An 18,001-nucleotide genomic window follows, 5' to 3' on the forward strand; every position below is an offset into this window, starting at 1 on the left:
AATTCATCTCACTAACAAGCTTATCCATCTTCATTGAAGTTTTTCATAATAAAATTTATATTTTGAAAAATGTAAATATTCTAAATCTGTATGCTTAAATGTATATAAAAATGCTGTTTTCTTTAGGAAAGTACTCCTCTCCATAGTAACATAGTTTCAAATAAATCCAAAGAAATTCAGGAAATCTATTAAAGATGTGATATTTCTAAATTTTTCATTTTTATTCAACAAAATCTTTCTGTTTTTAATAAAAACAATTTCCTCATGGTTAATGTGGCACTCTGACAGAGGTATGTTCTTTTACCAGGTTTGCCTTAAGATTGCTCTTAGGCTACTAAAAGAACACTTGAATCTCCATTTATAAAAGGCTCCTACTTTTTGGCTCAGGTTCTGAGTTTGTACATTTTGAAAATAGAAGTACTTTATAAAGTCCTTTGATATCTTTTCATCAAAGAAACGAAAGAAGACCTATTTCATTTTTATTTTTACTTTGACTTGTATTTTTCAGCATTAGAACTGGGTTAAACTCCTTGTCATGTTATATAACAGGAATATCTTGTCATATCCTGACATCTTGTCACCTAAACAATGACTCATGGTCCTGGTGAGCTTTCAGAGAAAGGTTCTGGCAATTATTAAATGTCTCAGCTCTTCCTTTGGCATTTTACAAAGTTAAAAATCCATTTGATATATTGTCTGTATTTTTGCAGAAAATATTGCCCTAGACACTCATTCTCAGCCTATCTGAGGGTTTCCATATGCTTACATAGGATGAGCGTAATATACAATATTCCATATGCTTCTATTTAAAATGTATTTAAAATCAGAATACATTTTCCCAATTCTTAAGGATTCAAATAACATATTAAAGTACTGTCTTCTATAAACAGGAAATATTAAAAACTGAGAAGTGCAGGAATAGGGTACATGGGTACCTAGAAGAACAGCACTATAGGCAGAGGTGACCATTACACACATATTAAAAGACAAATATTGAGGCGGATATGGCTGGAGCAGAGTTAACAATGTAGGAATGAGGTCAGAGTGTTAGGAGAAGCCCGGAGCCTCGTAGGGAGGAAAAACACCAGGTACTTCATTCTTAGTGAGATGAAGAGTCATTAGAAGAATTTAGTGGAAGTCTGCCATTCATTTCTTCAACGAATATTTATTAAGCAACCTAATGTGCACGAGCTGCTGCTCTAGATGCTGGCAATAAATCAGAAACAGAAAAACATTATTTACTTCATATGGCTTGTAGTTTTCTGGATGGGGTGCAAAAATTAAGATAGCCAATAGACCAATGCAGAGTAAACATCTCTTATGTACTAAAGTGATACATGGTATAGAGAAAAATAAGACAAGATCAAGTGGCTAGGGAGTTAATTCTATGGTGAGAGGTTGTTGCTGTTTTATGTATGATTGTGGGATATGACTGATATTGTTGTACCACTCTATGTGCTAAACGGAGGGGAGATTTTAGGGAGGCACGATTAGAAGCATGGAAACCAATTAGAAAGTCATTATAATAATGAAGGAAAGAGGTGAGTTTGGCTTTAACCCTGGAGGTGGAGGTAGAGATGGCACAAAATGGTGGGATTCTGGATTAATTTTAAAGGGATGTTAGCCAGCATGATGGGCAGCTGTGTTGCATATGAGGAAGGGACAAAAGAAGGAGTCAAATATGACTCCAAGACTTATGCCTCAGCAACTGAAACAATGGAATTGCCTGAGCTAGAGAACATTACATTGAAGGGTGGGTTGAGGAAGTGAAAGTGTAAGTCAGTGTAGCACATGGAAATTACGCTATAGAATGTTAGGCAGAAAGGGGCTTAATAGGACAGTGGTTAAGTATATCGGAAGGGATTAAATAGTAAGTGCTAGATTGAGCCTCTAGGAATAACTCCTAAAACCATTGGGAGATTACCTAAATAAAGTTGCTGTTAGGAAATATTCTTTTCTCAAGCATCAGTGGAATAAAAATCCTACCTCTATTTCAACCAGCACGACCACGTCTAGATACCAAGGAAGCTGGAGAATGGACATCCCTAGATGCAAAGCAGTGATTAGGAAGCCAGATGGAGAAGCCATCGCCAGGGCTGCTGAACTTCCCACAGTATTCCACACTAATGAAGCTGAAGAAGAGCATATTTCAGGCAAGAATAACATGTTTTAATAACCCTCAGTGGAAACAGAAACAGCAAACAAAGGAGTAAAAAACGGCCTGAATTATCAAAAATTGTTTTGCACTCAGGCACCTAACAATCTCCAGCTTTTCACTTTCCCAACTAGAAAAAAAATGATCGCATGAATTTGTAGGAATCAATGCAGACTATTTGCATCATGTGGTTGTCAAATGCAATGTAATATGGAATATTGGGAATATGTTAAATTTGTGGTAACTATTTGATACCCTTTGGAGATTTAAAATAGAGCTTACTGGGCTTCCCTGGTGGCGCAGTGGTTGAGAGTCCGCCTGCCGATGCAGGGGACATGGGTTCGTGCCCCGGTCCGGGAAGATCCCACATGCGTGGAGCGGCTGGGCCCGTGAGCCGTGGCCACTGAGCCTGCGCGTCCGGAGCCTGTGCTCTGCAACGGAAGAGGCCACAGTGGTGACAGGCCTGTGTACCGCAAAAAAAAAAAAAAAAATAGAGTTTACTGTACAAATCTGATAATCAAGAAATGGAAGAAATCGAGGAATATATTAGGGAAAAATAATTTATAGGTGATGTTGTGAGACAGGATAAAGTGATGGGAAAGAACAAACTTGGGGAAGAGACAAGCTGAGCCTCCCATTATTGTATTTCCCAAATGCTCAGACTGTTTTCACCTTATATTCTAATTAGTAATTGATTTTTAAACCATGTTCCCTAGTGCCACAATGCACAGAGGAAAAAAATACCAAACACAATAAAGAGAGCACATTTAACAAAGATAATACAGATATAAAACTGTTAAGATCAGAGAGAAAGCTGTCACCTCATACTAAAAATCTAAACATATTATTCAGAAGAAAATCAAAGTCTTCTATAGAAATCAATTCATAAAAGTTACACTTTTAGTCAATTTGTTCATGGAGGGTATGATTTGATAAATATTTCTATATTAGTTATTTCTGTGTTACAAATTACCCCAAAATTTAGTGGTTTAAAATAACATTTATTTTCGCTCACTTTCTGTGAGTTGGGAGCAACTTAGCTGGGTAGTTCTGGCCCAGAGTTTCTCATGAGATTGTAGTCAGGTTCCTGGTCAGGACTGTAGTCCTATCTGAAGGCACAAATGGGAAGGATGTTCTTACAAGCTGAGTCATGTCACTGATGGCAGTTCTCAGTTCCTTGATGGCTATTAGCTGGAAACTTCAGTTCCTTGATATACGGGGGTCTCCATATGGCTGCTCATAACATAGCAGCTTGTTTCCTCAGAGTGAATTATGCAATAGAAAGAGAAAACACCAACTTGTCCAAGAGAAAAACTGCAGTCCTTTATAAACTAATCTGGAGGGATATACATTATTTATCTCATTTCTATTGATCACACAGACATTCCTGGTACAATGGGGGAGGGGACCACGTAAAGGTGTAAATACCAAGAGTCAGGGAACAACAGGGATCCTCTTGGAGGCTGGCTGTTACAGTCAACCTTTTTTGACCTTGTGCAATTGTCGGGACTTGTTAAGCTGTCTAATAAGGCTGTCACATTCAGTTTGATGTTTGCTAGAGTTTGAAGTAATCAGAGCAGTCACTTTGGAAGGGAAAATGGCTGTAAAATGGGAGAGATTAAGCACAAGCTGGAACCCATGAAGACGGACTCAAACTTACATTAGTTCTTAGTGCCTCTAACATTGGTGGTCTCAGTATCCTCAGAAGCCCAGGCCCTTTGTCACAGAGCTAGGAACATACACTTGGTTCAACTTCATCCAAAGTTGAGGATGATCTCAGGGAAGTTGGAGTAGTTGTAGGCCTAGCTGCTGCCAGCATATAATGGACAATGTGTGTAGGCTACTAAATAGGTCTTGCTTCACTTCTGCCTTTCAAATCTCCCACAGAAATCTCTCTGGTGGACCATTCCAACAAAAACATGCAGAGAATGGAATTCTGGGAAACGTAGTTTGGTCCAGAAAAGTTATCACACTAAAAATCCACCACAGATCATAACAGAAGAAGCAACAACAGTAATTTGGAAAGCATACAGGAGATTCTAGGCTAAATAAGAATATTTTTTGTAGTCACGCCGATTAAGAGGTTTACCCTCTTTCCTTTTTAAGAAGCAATTTATAACAAATGTTCTTATTGCATGTTTTGTATTTCTTATTATTATTAATTTTAGATTGTAATGTCTCTCTTTTTTGAGGTTTAATTGACATATTTCAGGTGTATAGCAATGATTTAATATTTGTATATATTATGAAATGATCACCACAAGTGTAGTTAACATCCATCACCAAACACGGTTACATTTCTTTTTTTTTCTAGTTGTCCCTTACTGATGCTGTCATGAGACCTCTACTGGATGTGTCTTGGACAATATCTTGGTTTGAATTGAGGAAATGCTGGGCAGTGGTTGTTGGGGGGATGGGGGGGCTCTTCCCTACCAAGGACAAGTAACTAAGCACTTGACAGGCACAGCCACATTCCCAGCATCCTCATCCCCTGGAACAGAAACCCCACCCCCACCCCAAGAGCTCTGGACATGCATACAGCACATTTCCAAACTGACCTCTCCTTTACCATTTTGGAAGATGGGGGAGTTAGCTCTTGGTCACGTGAACATGGTACCTCAACCCTCCCCCCGACTCACCATAAGAAGAGAGAGAACTCAGCTGGGCAAGACACAAAGTGGCTCTCCTGTCCCGTAGTTCCTTCCTCAGCTCCAGTGGGCCAAACTCTTGCTACCCCAGGGCCCTCCAGGATGCTTAGTTGTATTGAGGTTTTTAAAAATATATATTATGTGCTTTGAGACGATAATGTGTATGTGGCAGGGTGGCCCAGCCAGGGCTGAGGGAAGAGGACTGTCTATGTCATATATTCCCAGGCTGGGGGCCAGTGACAACTGGATTCTCCTGCCTGTTTCCCAGTCCATCAGATCTCTTGGCCCTTTAGACAACATTCATGATTTTGTTTCGTGGGGTATTTTTTTTGAACCTTTATTCATTATTCTTCCTTATTATTACATGTATAAGTTATATATTACATTAAGTTATTATATTATAATATGGTGTTTGTTACACTATATAATGTGTATATATATTATATATGTATATAATAATATGTACATAATATTTAGACTATTGATGACAAATATTTATTATTGATGACAAATATTTTCCTGAATTAAAGGTGTTTTTGTAGGTACTGTAATACACAGATGCCTGGAAGATGTGTATCATAACTCAGCATTACAGCCCATATTTCAATATCCACAGTGGGAATAAACAGGTAATCAAACCCTCATGTCCTCACCCCCAGCATTCGATTTTAACAAGGTTTATTTCTGTCCAAATGGGCAGTGTGTGATGTAGACTTTTAATTATTTTTATCCCTTAACTCTTTACAAAGTGATGTGAATATAAATATTCATATTTATTAATTTTGGTTTTTAAAGAAGAGCTAAAACAGGGATTATGATAGGGAGGCTCATGTATGTCTATGTGCTTCATTTTGTCTCTTTTAACTTTCCTAATGTATTTGGAGAGTTGAGACTGTGGGAGGATGATACCCCATAGCACTAAAACTATGAAATTGAATAGGTGGGTACAGCTGAGGGGGAAGAGTATGAGAAATCAAAAAAGGAATCCTCAAGTTCAAGTCACCTTCGTTTTATTCTCTTAGAGTGTCTACACTGTCTAAAGCTTTGAATAAGTGTAGAGGAGAAAGGGAAAGCATATGAAATAAATTATACAGTAACTTAAATGTTCAAGTACAGACTAATGGTATCATAAAATTCTTTTACTATCGTTTCCCTCTATGAAAAGTCAGTCGCTATTTTACATATCTTCCACTTCCTTGTGTAGAAATATTCCAGATCAATGGGCATAATTCACGGTCAAATGAGAAACTGCAAAGTACCTTTCTGTTAGATAACTTTCTTCTTAATGTTTTCTTATGGGTTCTATATTCCAACTGCACACAGAGAATTAAAACATTCATTATAGGTGTCAGTTAACATTTTATTTTGGCTACTAAAGACATTTGTAAAGAAAAAGATCCCTGAAATATGCCTGAAATAATTGGTTTGACACATCAGAGAAAAGTATGGGCCTTAGAAATATGTCTGAATTAGGCATCATTCGATGTGTTAATCCTAATTGGTTCACCTCCTGCTGCTACTTACAGGCTTCAGAGTTTCCTAAATTTCAGCAACTTTTTAAAAAGTTTAAAAGGGTTTTCAAATGTAAATATTCTTCTTTACTTGGCAACTTGTTTCTGGGAGAAACACACTCACATTTCAGGTTTAGCACAATAAGGAGAAAGAGTGAGAGCATCTCTGAAAGAATAATTGTCAGACAACTCTGTGTAAAAGGTGTTATCCTGTTACCATACACATGGAGCAGGATGGATAATATCCTTCCTGTTTTCCTTTTATGGCTGCAAAGAGCATACTGTATTTTATTTCTTTCCTGTATATTATGAAATATTCCAAATGTACATAAAAAATTAAGCACTATATAAGAATAACATTCTTTACAGTCTTTTTATATAATTCTATGATATGGAGAATTGTAACAGATAAAAATTGGGCTTGAAATGAGAAGGGTGAAGATAGGTAGAGCGTAAAAGACAAAATGCTAAGTTGATGCAATTTCTTTGGCATATTTTACATTTGCTCTGAGTATCTATGGAATATCTGTGAATGAACATACCTAAGAATATCAGAAGTTTAGTTAAAATATATTCTGTTGCCTGAATGCAACCATCTTGAAATAGACCAAAGAAAAAGAAAGAAGCCTGTCTATCATTTCTTGAAAGAGGCATATCTACTCATCTTTATTCAGGCAGATTCAATATTTCTTTAATGTATGCTTCCTGCAAGCACATAATATTGAATAAATTAGCCTCTATCCCTGATGAGGATTATCACTCTACAGGACCATATAAAACATATCTCAGTACACCATGTATTGGTGCTCTTAAATCTAATTCCACTTATATTTGACATATTCTGGTTACCTACAAAAATACTGTACTCAGTTCTTTGTTCCTATTTTCTTTATTATTCAGCATTTGCTACTATGGTCTATTAAATGTTGGAAATGTAAAATATAAATACAATATTTTTCTAAGAGCTAATCTAGATTCTGACAAGAGTCCACATTAGTTATGGTTTCATCCTCAGGGTTGTAGGAAATCAGTAATTTGTAACCTCCCCATTCATGAACCTATTTTATTCTATGCAACACTCATCAATTTGCATCTGATGCTTTAATCACTTATGTTTTTCTACCATCATTCTATGAACTCCAGTTCTATAAGCCAAAGACATGGCAAGGCCTCCTTGGAGGAATTACCTTAACTAATTCCTTCTAAATTGATTTTTACTGTCCAGATTCTCAGTTAACAGGCCAAGTGGCTGTCTAGCTTGCTTTAACTGCTGACTATCCAAAATGATTCTAAATAAGATGCAATAATTATGGACTCAATGCCTTGGATAGAAGCTAGGTTGGGCCACCCCCTAAATAGATCAGGCTGGTTCATGCTAATATTATCTAAATTGATCTTAAAGAGCAAAGTACCAGGGTTTCCACTGTTACTGTTTTTTTCTATGCTGACTATAGGCAGTTCTCTCACAAACCATGTAGCTCTACCATCCTTGGCTGTAGGATTCAATATGCCTTTCTCTGCAATGTGTGATACATGTGAGAAGTTGGCTACAGATTAAAGAGGTAGAGGCAATAGCAATTGCAATAGAGGAAATGACTTAAGAACAGGCAAAACATCCTCTTTTGATTGTCTTACTCTTAGAAAGTTAACATATAAATACATTTCACATTTCTAAAAGAACAAAACAAAACAAAAAACAAATACAGAGATATTTATAATAAAAGCTAACAAGCTCTGTTATTTACTATCCCTCAGAAATGTTCACAAACTTTACTTTGATCTAGCAAAGAACAAAGGCATTAGTAAATAAGCACTGAAATGTGAAAAGCACATGAAGTTGATGTTCTCATAGCCTGGATAATAGTGATCATTTCCTTGTCAATTTCCTCAGTGCCTCTCCTTGATAGTCTGTGAAATCTCTGCAGGTAAATTCAGTTTTAACATTAGCTCTGTTCCTGGATCTTCAGCATCACCAGCCCCCCAGTATGCCTTGAAAACACACACACACACACACACACACACAATGGCTAAAATCATTCAAAACATATCAAGCATAGACATAGAAACTGAGAGTCTCTTATGATGCAGATGGGCTCATGTGCTTACTTAAGATCATCAGTAAAATTCCAAGACTTTATTTGGGGTGGAAAAAGGTTAACAATTATATCAGTTATTTTGTATAAAATCAGTAACCATGACTTCAAGCAGAAAGTTTAAAGATTCTCAATTTAGAGAATAATTCTCCATTTCAGACAAGCTTAAAAAATGATATGACTGTTAGAAGTACCATTTTAAAAGTTGAAAACAGTAACTCAAGAACTTTAAGTCCAATCCAGTAGCCACTAGCTATGGGTGTCTTTAAATTTATCTTTTAAATAAAATTAAAAACTTAATTCCTCTGTCACACTAGTCACATTTCAACTGTTCAATATTTACATGTAACTAGTGGCTACATATAGGAAAGCAGAGGTATAGAACATTTCCATCATCACAAAAAGTTCCATTGGACAGCATTGCTCTAGAAAATTAATTAAAAAAAAGCAAACATAGAGCCAAATCTTCCAAATACCTAGCATCAAGACTAAGAAGTTGTAAGCCCGAGAGTGGAACAGAGTGAAATATCAGTTCTAAAATCTAATTATTAGATGTTTAGGCTGAATAGCTGAGATGCTCAAAGCTGGTATAGCTCGAAGTTTCCTTGTGGTATTAGTTCATGGTTTGTGTTCCTACTGTCTTTGGCACCAACATCCTTGAGAGGGAGACTAAATATCCCACAGTAAGCAAGTGGCATTTCTTATCATTTGTGAACTCAGGAAGAAAGAGAGAAGAGAATAAAAGCTTTCCAACACCCCATCAAAAAGCCTAACATAATAAATTATTTGGTAGCATAATAAAACTGTAAAATGTAATTTTCTCAGGTAACTAGCAGTAGAAGCACTGGAAATATAGAATCTGTTTAAGAAGACAGTAGTCATTTTATGAGAACCAATAAAGACAATTTTTAGAACCACATAAAGAAGAGAAAGGATTGAAACAGGTCTGGAAAACTATGTAATAACAAACTGCTAACATATATTGAGATCTTACAATGTCCTATGTCATTTACCTTTTACAATGATCTTCAAAATAGGCACAATTATTGTTTGCATTTTAAAGGGGAGAAAGTAAATATTAAAATTAAGTAACTTGCCCAATATAAAATAGTTAAAGAGCGGGATTAAAAGCCAAATATGACTCCAGAGAAATGACTAATGTCCCAATTTTGCTCACAATAAAATCTTTGCTACCAATTATTGCACTATACTGAAAATAATTGCTCAGATATAAGCTATACAACTCTGAGATTTATTCAGCTTTATTCATCTGTTTATATACATAATCATTAGTGTGCTCTGGACTTCATGTGTGAGATTATTTGATCTCTTTTTGTGAACCAAAATATGGTTTTTTGTGGGGATTTTTTGCGGTAAGCGGGCCTCTCACTGCTGTGGCCTCTCCCGTTGCGGAGCACAGGCTCCGGACGCGCAGGCTCAGTGGCCATGGCTCACGGGCCCAGCCGCTCCGCGGCACGTGGGATCTTCCCGGACCGGGGCACGAACCTGTGTCCCCTGCATTGTCAGGTGAACTCTCAACCACTGCGCCACCAGGGAAACCCCAAAATATGGTATTTTCAGGACTTTCTAAAATCTCAGAACTTCAAAAGTTCTAAATTTTCTCATCCATGAATTAATTAATCTACCATAGTGGTTTACAGAACCCAGTCCTTATCATTTTATTTGAATTATCTAACATTAAGATGTTTTTGTCTTAATTTTTGCTTACTATTCCAACATCATACAAACATATTCTACCATTTTAAAAGTAACTACAGAAATCCAAAGCATCTTCCTCATTCTTATGCACCCTTTTTCAATTCCTTTAGAGCCAATTGTTTTAACCTCTTTATTAAGTATGACTGACATACAAAAAGTTGTACATATTTAATGTGTACAACTTGAAGAGTTTGGAGATAAACTAAACCATCACCACAATCTATGCCATAAACATGTCCATCACTTCCAAAAGTTTCCTCACACCCTCTTTACTTATTATTATTTTGTGATAAGAACACTTCGCATAAGATCTATCCTCTTAGAAATGTTTTTTTAAGTACACAATACCGTAATGTGAACTTTAAGAACTATGCTGTGCAGCAGACCTCTAGGACTTACTCATCTTGCGTAACTGAAACTTGGTACTAGTCAAAAGGTGGAGGAAATTTTCTTGTAAGTGTTGCTGGTGTTTTTCTCACTGCTATTCACTCCTTAATCCACAGCAGCATGGCTTCCAGTCCACATGCTATGAAATGCACTTTGTCCAAGCTACTAATAATAGCATACATGTAAAAAAAGTGACCTGATATTATGTCACCTAATATTAGACATTATATTATGTTGCTCTTTTATGAAACTCTTTTCTCCATTAGGTTCAGTGATATAAATGATCAATTAAATATTCCAGGGCACTTGATTTCCAAAGTAATGCATCTCACAATTTTAATAATAAAATCTGACCCTCTCATGATTGTCTTTATGTCACAATTCATTTACCATGAACTCACATAAGGTTTTGAATCGACCTTTACTTTTCTCCTTCTCCCTGTAATTCCTCATATATACTCATTTTCTGAGTATCATCAATGTTATGTCTATAATATCTGAAGAATTTGTGCCCTTTCGTCTTCTCTCTGTTGCAGTCTAGTTAGTTATGTTTATAAATAAATTTAGACTAGATTATTGAACTTCTTCACATCCAACATATTCCACACATCTACCAGAATTTTCTTAAACAACATTATAAATGTGCCACTCATTTGCTTAAAATATTTTGCTAATATGTCCATTAGTTTCAGGATAAATCTAAGTGATCAACTTGACATTTAAGACACTTTATAAATTGGCCCAAGTCTACTCAATTCATTAAGATTTCTGTCTTGCGCTTCCCTGGTGGTGCAGTGGTTGAGAGTCAGCCTGCCGATGCAGGGGACACGGGTTCGTGCCCCAGTCCGGGAAGATCCCACATGCCGTGGAGCGGCTGGGCCCGTGAGCCATGGCCGCTGAGCCTGCGCGTCCGGAGAAAAAGATTTCTGTCTTGATATTACACCAGTAACCTAGTATCCATGATCTACACGCACTGAATTATTTACACTTCCTAATATTGGCAATGCTTGACCTCTCCATTCTGCTCTTGATATAATTTGTTTTCTGTCTTCCTGGGATTTCTCTTCTTCCTCATCTTGTTTATTTGTTAAACATTTATTGGTGCAAAATGCTATTCAGATTTGACTTGTCTAGGAAGTCTACAAGCTTTCTAATTTGAATCAAGAAATGTCCATGAGTATTTCCAGTCTAACTGTATTATTTGCTTATTTCTGCCATGATACTTACTCAATATATTGAATTCACTTCTTAACCACCCATCTCCTTAGATAGACCAGTATCAGGACAAGAAATGTATATTAATTGGTCTTGATATCAAACAAATTCAATATGTGAGATATTTTGAGTTTAATATTATTTGGGCAATTGTGTAAACTGGTTTCTTGAGCATGTGTGTACAAGTTGGGATGAAATTAGAGCAGAAATGTATAGCTTTCTAAAGAGTAATTTGAGAAAAACAATGACTTAAAATTTAAAGCTAATTATCCTACTTAAGAAGATTTAAAAAATAGCAAAATAAACCCAAAGAACGTGTTAAGAGGATTTAATAAAAACAAAATCTGAAATCAGTGAATTTGGGAAACAAAATATAACAGAAAGGATGAACCAAGATAAATTTATTCTTAGAAAGAGCTAACCAAAAAATATATTTCTGATTAGACTTAACAAGAAGAGGAGAAAGGGCAGAAATAATGTTAAGAATGAAAAGTTAATATAGTTACATATAAAGAAGAGACTTTAAAACAAAATACTGTAAAGGTAATGCCAGTAAATTAGAAAATCCTAAAAAAACCTTAACCTACCAAATTTGGCTCAAAGAGAAAGAAAAAGCATAATTACTCCCTTAAACCAATAAATTAATGCAATTAAGCAGTTGTTACAATTTTTTCCCAAAGAAAATTTTGACACCATACGATTATCTATGCAAGTTCTAGCTAAATGTCAAGAAACATATTATTCCTATCTTATAGAAACTTTTCCAGAAACATTTTTAAAAAATATTTCTAATAGGATAATAAGGAATACTGTCCAACCCATGCACTAAAGACAGCATAAGTTTGATCCTGAAACAAGCAAGAGTAATATAAGAAAGGAAAATTAAATTCTATGTTGCTTATTAGCATGACTATAAAGGCTAAAAACATATTAGGGAACCAAATGCACACATACAATGTTAGGTTTTTTCTTGTCAATAAAAGATAACTCAATAAATTACAAAAAATATTGTCATTCACTTCTTTAAGAAAACAGTCATATTATCTCAATAGATACAGATAGAATATTTGATAGCATTCAACATAATTGTATGACAAAAATTCTTTGTAAATTAAGAATTAAGAAGAATTTTCTTTACCCAATAAATGGCAACAAAAATAGACCTACTAAAAACATCACCCAAAACTATAAAATGATGGACTCATTCTCCTTAAAATCAGGAAAAAGCAAAAGAAATTCATAATCACCAAGTCCATTTAACATGCTGGATAATAAAATAAGTGCAGTAAATTAAGAGAAAACAGGCTAGAAAGTGAAAAAAACTCGTAATTTGAAGATTGTTTACCTAAATAGGTCAAAATAAACTATGAGAAACAATAGAAAAGTTTAAGAAGGTAGTAAGAGGTCAATATTCAAAACTCTTTTCCTTGAGCTCATCTAGTATTATCTTTCTCCTCCCCCATTCTTTTCCAGTCATATTTGCCTCCCTCCTATCCCACTAATGTGCTAAGCCCATTCCCACATCAACATCTTTGTATAACTTTTGACTCCATCTTGGTATGCTCTAGATTTTACATGGTTCCTGTTCCTGCTTCCACTCTCTACAGGTCTTTACTAAAATACCTCCTTCTCAATGAAGTCTCCCTGGTCATCCTACCTACCATGGCTGCCCTGACTCTACCATCTATTGGGAGACAATTCTCCATGGGCTTTTCATGTCTCTTTGCAAGTTGTGACAGGGGCACAAAGTGATTTTGTTCCAGACTACTTTTGCAAGTAGTAGCAAAACTACTTTTGCTGTTCACTGTATAGTGAACAGCCTTGGAAGATATAGTGTCTCCTTTCAGAGTGAAGGACAGATTTGCTTACAGCCTTGGAGGATATATGATTCACTAAGAAATAAAATGCAGAAATACATACACTACCTCTATTAATGAATTTTACATGCATAGTATCTACCTTAGTTACATCTCTCTCAAATGTTGCTATCCTGCCTTATACACCAGGCTGTGAATTTGACTCTACTATTTTCTCTGGGTTTCACATACCTTTTCCCACTTTGGACATGTACTTTGGACGTGGCATTACACATCTCATATGGCTTCACTTCTTGACCTACTCTGTTTCTCACTGAGATTTATCTCTTTTCCCCCTTCCTAACTCCAAACTCTGAATTAAAATTACTCACCCATTAATGGGCAGAGTAGAACAATCACAGGCTTACCCTAGCCCTATAAGTGTTGATGGCCTATATAATAACAAAGAGGGAAAGCTTGTACACCTTGAAGATAGAAAGATTCTCGAAAGAGGAAAAGGGCATGTATAATGGACACCACCAAAATTTACTATCTAGATAATTCAATTATGGCAAGTATTGGAGTGTATGTGAAAGGGAAGGAAAAAGATCCCATGAAACCCAGAGACCAAGAGGATGGTGAGTCTTCAATGTGGCACTGGAGTTAGTGTTTGAATATGCTTTATTTACCATTACATGTTTTAAGACTGTGGATGATATAAACACTGCCTGTTCTTCTTAGCATCTCCAACAACATCCATCCTAGAAATTATTTTACTCAGTTTATTTGTACAACATGCACTTAGCAAAGAATGGGTGGTTTGATCAATTAATTTTGAACATAATTATCAATTTTATATTATTTTTACTCAAAACTACATTTGCTTACCCCTTAAATTTAATTTGGATAACTTTAATTTTAACTAAAAATTTTTGTCTTATCATATTTATTCAGATTCTTGAAGTATTATTAAATGCACATGGAGTTGATTTAGTTTGTATCTTTTGTCCCAACATCTTTTCTCAATTTTAATCTGGCATATATTTATCAGTGGAACTTTCAAACCTTAAATTAGATTTAGTTTACATGCGATTCTTAGGAATGTTATTGAATTCCTAATTTTAGTCTTAACTTTTATATGCTGAAACTTTCTGATAACATGTGAGGTGTTTGTAAAACTTTCAATCCATATATATTTTCTTGATGCTTTGATAAAATAATATATATCATCTTGTTTAAAACTATTTTTTAGTTCATTTTCATTCAGATGATAAAAACTTTCAAGAGTTTTAGCTTATTTAAGATAAGTTTGTTTAGAACATGTGTCAATTGACTTTTCTTGCTCTCCATAAGCAGGTAGATATAGCACTGTTTAAAAAGAAGGGAAAGTATATTAATAAATCATATAATATTAAACAACATGACAGTAGTTATGAATTCAGTTGTTACAATGGACAGAGTCAATATCTGAGGGCAGAGATTACCAGGATAATGACTCATTATTAGATATCAATTATAAATTAAGCTCACTGGTCAGAGAAAGTGTTAAAATCTCAGGGCTATGAGACTCAAGAAATTCTAAATGGGAACAATAAGATTATGTTTAATATATTTATAAATATTCTATCTTCCAAGAAATAGATGGATTGAAGTAAGTACTACTAGGATTTAACCTCAAATAATGTATTCTGTAATGATTCAAATGTTTACTGTAGGTCTGAACTTTAGAGTACTATTCCTAATTAGTTTCTCCATTTTACACATTCATGAAATTCATATTCAGAAACTGTTATTAAAAGTACCAGCTACACATAATCTAAAGTCTGAGCTTCAAACCCGTACATACACCTGAGGGTTTATTTAATGTCATATGAGTTTAGAGCAGTAAAATAAATTTCAGTAATCACGACTGTTATTAACTCCAAACATATATGATTAGAAGTCCCATTAAATAGTGTCTCTGCAATCACTGTTCAGTGAAGGAATGCTCGTTCAATGTGGGCAGGATATTTGTGTTTCACTACTGTATAACCAAAAACTAATACAGCATTGCAGTAAGGTATATACTAAGACATACCTGAATGAATTGGTGAAAAAAGGAAAATTGAGAGTGAAGCTATCAAAAGAGTTGCAACTATTCTATTGGAAAAGAGAAAAATCACCCTTAACCATTGTATTTTTTGTATTAAATATATCTATATTCATGTAACACTGCTGCACTTAATGGTTTGAGAGAATGGTTTTGAACTCAAAGACATCAAACTTTAACATGTTACTCTCTACATGACCTATGCACTCTGGTATTATTCAAACTAGGAGTGAAAAATTGAATTATATATTGTTTTTGTATTGGACCTTCTTATTTATTCAACATAAAAATAATTTCATTTTATCTCTAAGGCAAATAGTTTTATGCAAACTGTATATTTATTGCCATTTTTGGACTTACAGATTTAAGTACTGACTTTGATAAATACTGACTTAGAAAATTAATATTTACATATGATATTGGGGTATGTTCAGCATTATATAAACACTTAATTGCAGTACAGCTTGTTTAGAATTAGACGATTGAGAGGATATTTTATAAAATAATGGAACTTCTCATCTTAGGTGTCAGCAAGTTAGCATCTCTGACTCCTTCTCTTTTACTGAAAATGCTTTAGAATCACAGAAAGAAATGGAAAGATGTAGTAATCCTGGGCACCGAGACTGCTGACCAATATTCCCGCGACAGAACCTTGGAGAAATTTTCAGAAACTAAATTATTGATGACACTGTAAAAAAGAAAAGCAGAACCATGTAGGGAAGAAACTGGACATCCCTACCCCACTGTCCCTATTCCCAGAAAAACAAAGAAATGACCATTCTTACCCAATTGGTCCTATTCTCTGAGAATAACAATGTCATTTCTAATATTCTTTTTCTTTTATATAGACAACAGCTCTCATTAATCCCTCTTTACATAGCCATAGATTAGCAATTACCCACCACATCTAGATGTAATCTAAACATAGCTAATTTTATATAAATTCAAATGCACAAATATATATTGAATATTAACTATGTGTTGTGATCATAAAACAATAGGCTTTACCCATAGGAAAATGATAGCTGTGTTAACATAACACGGAGATATATGTGTGGCTTTTCTACTACTCTTTCTAATGAATTCCTGGGAGAGATATGGGTGATTTTTACCAAAAGTACTAAATGAATTATAATATAAATAAATGGATAAATAAGTAAATAGAAGAACACTCAATACAATAGGTTGTGGTAAGGATGAGGGTATGTAAACAGTAATGAGAAGCAACCATGTTTTAATTACTGAGTTGGCCAAAATGTCTTACTTAATTTTACAAAAAATACTGTAAATTATTACAGTAATAATTAATTAATTAATAATTAATGGTGTTAAAATACTGAAAATTAATAAAGAATGGGATTTTAATAAACCTCAGTCCTAAGATTAACATTCAAATATTTCTTTAAGTCAGTTAAGTATTTAGGAACAGTGTGTCCACTGAAGTTTACCTTTCAGGAGAATTTCTCTTAACATAAAGTCATAAAGGATTCTCCAGATTTTACCACTGAATAGTGTTATTCAGTTTTGTTTTTCCTTGAAGAGAGTATGTGATTTTGAAAGGACAAAGATAGTTTTTCTACATTACATGAGAAAATATATTACTTGAACACTTAAAAGATGTTTTATATGATACTTTCTAATTATTGACATTTTAAAAACATCTCTAGTAATTCTGTTCACAATATAATTTCCATTTTTTCAATAAAAATACTTTAGGAATGGCATTCAAAAAGTCAATTAACTGTAGTCTACACTAAATTCAGACTACTTATTGATGCTTACTTGACACCTCTTTGCTATTACATCTGTAGATGATGTGTAACTTTTTGGTTTCATTGAGATACATTTTAATATGTTTTGACATCTGACTTCTAGTAAGAATTCTCTTTCCTTTTCCAAGCAAGATAAACAAAATGGAAACATGGCAAGATAAAACAAAAATATAGAATCTTATAATATCATCCAAAATAGAGGCTCAAAACACCATTTTTCTTAGTTGTCTTTTCAATGCTTTTTTACTTTGTAATAAAGCATTAAATACACCTGAAATATATATAATTTTCTTTATTGTCATATCTGATAAAATAATAACCTTATTTCTTTCACAGATAATGTATCTATTGTAAAAGAGGAAATATCCTCTGTGTTACCTTGTCAGTGTTTCAAACTAAACGTTAACAACAATCCATTTTCTTTACCTGAGAGAGAAAATGCTATTTTGCTAGAATGTACAATGGTACAATGATGCTACAATGATAATACAACATGTTTAATTGTCTTTACTGAAAAGCCAACAATATTATTGGAGTATAAAATTGACAGAATTTGTCTGTATGTATGCCATTTGAGCCTGTAATACAGGAAAGATTTCAAAAATGTGAGACAATA

General features: G+C 34.5%; 1 long non-coding RNA gene across 1 annotated transcript in view; it reads right to left on the reverse strand.

The window, feature by feature from the left end:
- Positions 1 to 2,009: 2,009 nt before the first annotated feature.
- The window catches only part of LOC149746829 (uncharacterized), a 188,475-nt gene continuing 172,483 nt past the window's right edge, over positions 2,010 to 18,001 (reverse strand). Inside the window, exon 4 of the long non-coding RNA XR_016388652.1 lies at positions 2,010 to 2,618. This is a non-coding gene — a long non-coding RNA (uncharacterized LOC149746829). The remainder of the gene's footprint in view (positions 2,619 to 18,001) is intronic.

This window comes from Delphinapterus leucas, chromosome 18 (genome assembly GCF_059928025.1).
Source record: "Delphinapterus leucas isolate spDelLeu-1000000601 "Yukka" chromosome 18, BTC_Dleu_Yukka2, whole genome shotgun sequence".
Classification (NCBI taxonomy): Eukaryota; Metazoa; Chordata; class Mammalia; order Artiodactyla; family Monodontidae; genus Delphinapterus; species Delphinapterus leucas.